The following is a 4,819-nucleotide window of genomic DNA, read 5'->3' as shown; positions in this document are numbered from 1 at the left end:
TTATGGTTTTCGATTGCCAATTTTGCACAAAACTGTTGTCCAAATTTCGGTAAAATTGTGTGTGATTAATTGGTGCATTTTAGGCTTAATTGTGCTTGTGTATACAAATAATTAAACTAATTGCAAGTGGCAAATTGGAGTGTTTATGATTGTATTGTGATGTTGGATTAGTGATAAACAAGTGTATGCGTATAAATTTTCTAATTAAACCACCAATTGCGCTAATTTTTGGGCCAAAAATGGACAAAAAAGAGGTTAAAACGGGTCTTGGTTTGATTGGCAATTGATGTGTTAAACACACACACACACATACACAAACATACACTCCTCTTCATTTTTCTTACTTTCTCTCTCTCGGATTCACACACACACACACAAACACGTCCAAAAAAAAAAACTATTAAAAAAAAACGTACACAAAAACCGCCCCTCTTTAAATATTCCTTGATTTTCTCTTTGTTTCTTTCGCTCACTCACACACACACACACACACACACACACACACACACACACACAAAAGATCCCCCACTTAAATATTCCTTGACTTTCTCTCTTTGTCTCTTTCCCTTAATCACTCTTTGATTTTCTCATTTTGTCTCTTTGCCTACTTTCACTCATCCACACAAAAGATCTCCATTCAACACTCCCTTGATTTTCTCTTTTTGTCTCTTTCTCTCACGCGCATTTACACACACACACACGCCTTAAAAAATAAAATAAAACGATTTTTTTTCTTTCTTTGTTTGTTTCTCACACATATTCCACACGCATCACACGCCCCACACACTCGACGCTCGCGCGCATGTAAACACGATTAGACACATTCAGAGCAAACACGTCCGAGAGTTAGGTTTTGCCATATTTTGCTAGATTTGAGCCCGATTGTATGCATAAACCTCGATATAGTGCAGATTTTGATTTTAGTCTACATTCGACGAGTTGACGAGGTTTAGAGGCCTATCACACGCCGAGAGTGCACATATGATGGCCATGACCACTTCGTGCTCTGAGTACACATTTCTCACACTTGTAGGCGAGCACAGAGGCCGGCCCTTTTACACCGACACATATGGACATTTCTTTGTCGAGTGTCACGCCTCCTTTGGCCCCACACAGACCCTCCACGTGGTGCGAGTCCTTCCTGACGACACGCGGGATGGCACATTTAGAGATGACTATCACGCCACGTATGTGGTCGACCATTTGATTAGGCTAGAGGAGATAGAGCTAGTGCACGCAGATGATTGACTTGAGGCCTTCGACCATCCCGTGCAGGTTACATTACAGCGGGTAGGTCCTCGAGTGATCTATATAGATAGTGCTCAGCGCATATATCGATTAGAGTGCCGCACTTCTAGTAGACGCCTATCCACAGATGTTGTGACACTAGTTGGTGAGATTAAAGACAGATGCTACATGAGCACCACAGGCACTGAGCTTTACTTTTTGACTTGTGGATTGCTATACGATCCTCGACCGACCCAGCGCCCTACTTTGAGTAGGAGTGCCTCACCTCATTTAGACGCAGTGCCACCACCCACATCACTGAGGAAACCACCGCCAGGATTCTCCTCACCTAGACTTGATTTTCCACCAAGCGTTTTGAGCTATCACGAGTCTAGAGCGATGTACACGATGATTGCTAGCACTTTGCATACCACTCAGAGTGAGCCACAGATAGAGACCCAGAGCCTTCGAGACATGTACTTTAGAGAGTCTCAACCTCGACACCTTGCACCATCTAGAGACCCATGCCAGCCTTTGATGACACAGATTAGAGAGCATATGAGAGAGTCTATGACGACCACATCACCCCAGTTGAGAGCACCAGAGGTAGGGCCCGATAGATCACCCATTGTAGATATGAGTGCCCCTAGACCACTGACCCCCACCCTTCAGATATTGTCCGAGACTAGAGAGACTAGGGATAGCATGAGAGATATAGACGGTCAGATCTTGCATATAGTAGGCCGATCTCCACGAGGGGTTGCATATTATGTTGACACTTATGATCACCCCTTTCTGAGGCTATCCACCCCGCAGCGGATGATGTCTACACTTAGGCAGATTGTAAGAGCCTACCCACAAGCCGATAGAGCACTTTTTATTGATGAGCTCAGAGAGTAGTATCTCTTGATTGAGACCCTTGATTTTGATGACATTGAGCGAGCACACCCAAATGACAGCCTAGACACACAGACACATCCTAGGCTAGTGGAGCTTTAGAGAGTTGAGCATACCGTGACCTATCTAGATGAGCTTGGTCGTAGGTACAAACGCCTGCTGAGTGGTGGATCTAGAGATCCTTCAGCCCACCTTCTTGCATATTTGATAGAAGATCCATGTGAGCGAGTTTATAGGGATGCCGATCATGCAGTATATGTTTTGACTATAGGTCTACCCTACTCCCCTCAACTTAGACATGATGATTTATGTTTACCCACGATGACCATGCTAGCTCCACAGCTATCGAGAGCTCCGAGTCCTCGAGAGACACCACTAGAGAGATCACCTCCTTTGCTTCTTTTGTCACGTCATATTCTACCACCTTGGGAGATGCCAGATGAGGAAGATAGTGTGCCACGAGAGATAGCACCATCACCTAGCCTGCCACCACAGGTAGAGCCCCTAAGACTAGAGCCCAGTCAGAGTATTGTTACACCACCTACCACACTTATCCACGAGACTTCCAGCACATAGCGAGAGATCTCACAGAGTCATAGAGTGCGTGACTCCGATGGATTTGTTATAGATGACACCACTCCACAGATTCTAGCTGCCCTTGAGCATCCTTGTTTAGATCTGTCGACCTCACAGAGGCCCTTAGAGATAGTTGTCAAGCTAGAGCCATCTACGAGAGTAGATCCCCCTATGAGAGAAGATGCAGAGCCGACAGCATCGCTATCCCACTCTTTTAGCTTGCATAGCGGTGTCATAGCTAGTGAGTCACAGAGAGAGAAGCCACCACATATAGATGTTGCCCTAGTGCCATCTACGAGTGCCGATTCACGATCAGATCACCCGATTGAGCGGAGACCAGCCATGAGCCGTACTTTTCAGATCAGGTTCCTAGAGACCATATTACTGACACCACAGAGATGGAGGTTACACCACAGATACATGGATGTACACGAACTAGAGTGACCTTTACTGACACCCTATGCAGGGATATGATAGCACCTGCTAGACTTTTTTGGAGACCACGTACACAAGCATCTCAGCCATGTCTAGAGCCTTCTCTAGGCAGAGGCTCTGCGACGATGAGTAGTGCCACTGAGGAGCGACACACAATAGATCGGGCACGTAGCTCCCCACGTAGAGCTTCCAGGACAACCCAACAGGTATTTGTTCCCCATGAAGAGATACATGCTAGATTTTTACCTTGTGATGACAGGATCATATTTCTAAAGAGCCATACGACCGACGACGGACTTTCACATGGTTGGCTCACATCTAGACGGTCACTTGAGGCACATGATTACTTTGAGGGACAAAGACATGTTTGGGTACCTAGACCACGAGCAGTAGCACACCCAGCACATACAAGATCATACCCTAGAGCGAGACCTCCACGAGCCAGATGTCGAGAGATGAGACTACCCCTAGAGAGGTCGGTACCTTCACAGCAGATAGTATGTCCTAGAGCTAGATGCACACGTAGACACTCTAGGAGAGCTCAGACTGACATCCCTACTAGAGCGCGAGCATTGAAGATTTGGCTACCGAAGAGTCTTCCACAGACTATTCGAGTAGAGGCTAAGGCCCCCCCTACACCCATTCCTTGTGTTGTTGAGCAGACTTTACATATGGACCTAGGTGTTAGCCAGCCCTTCACTATTAGAGATTGAGCTAAGAGATTGCAGATCATGCTTCATGGTGAGAGCTCTCTCTTGACTCCTAGTTGCACGAGATTTCAGATTTGTACACATTGATATGTGCACTAGATTTATGTGCATATACCAGAGGCACTTTTTTTCCTTTTGGGTTTTTTTCCCTCTGGATATCCAGGTTTTGGACCCTAGCTTAGATGTTTTATTTTATTATTCTGTTACTTTTGTTATTTTATCTTGTTGCTAACATACCTCTTGGAGGTACAATGCTTTTGTTGATCTTTTGATGCAGCACGTAGACAGACATTAGCTTGCCCATGGAGAGTGGATGACCATGTAGACATGATGTATCTCCAGACATGAGGAGCTCCCATGACATCCACCTCTTCATCGAGCCCATGCACAGGTGTACTCCTTCCTATTCTATATGGTTTTGTACACTTATATTTGTTGATTGTGGCTTTTTCTTGGTTTGATTAAGTGCATTCAATTATGTTTTGTTATCTGCCATTAAAGATGTTTAAACTTGTCCTTTCTTTATTTAATTGATTTGGAGTTTAGTTTTATTGATGAGCCTTGAGGTTAGGAGGCCGTGACTTTAGGTTAACTCATTTTCTTGACTACTAGTCCTAGTTGGTAAAATTATTTGAGTGTTTGAAACCTTAGGAGTGTTTTAAGCATAGAGAGGCTTTCTCACCCAAACAACAAAGAAAACTAGTGAAAATACAAAGGAAATGGAAGAAAAACAAAAGTGCCTGGAAGAGAAATCCTGGCTTGATTTGGTACTTCATACACATGTACTGCCTATGGTACTAGAGCCCTGGAGGTTCCCGGTGTGGGTGCTTTTTTTTTAGAAGCAAAAAGCCCCGGGTATATAAATAAGCACACACGTCAAATGATTTTGCAAAATGTGAAATATAACAAATGAAAAGCAAGAAAAATGAAATAAGAAATACTTCCATTGAGATTCAAGTAAAAAAATTTCAAGC

At 44.3% G+C, this 4,819-nt stretch overlaps 1 pseudogene; it reads left to right on the top strand.

The window, feature by feature from the left end:
- The first annotated feature begins 990 nt into the window (after positions 1 to 990).
- Positions 991 to 2,127, top strand: LOC147418059 (uncharacterized; annotated as a pseudogene).
- Positions 2,128 to 4,819: the final 2,692 nt, after the last annotated feature.

This window comes from Adiantum capillus-veneris, chromosome 30 (assembly GCF_014529385.1).
Source record: "Adiantum capillus-veneris isolate H3 chromosome 30, ASM1452938v2, whole genome shotgun sequence".
NCBI lineage: Eukaryota > Viridiplantae > Streptophyta > Polypodiopsida > Polypodiales > Pteridaceae > Adiantum > Adiantum capillus-veneris.
This window is presented reverse-complemented; position numbering and strand designations above follow the sequence as displayed.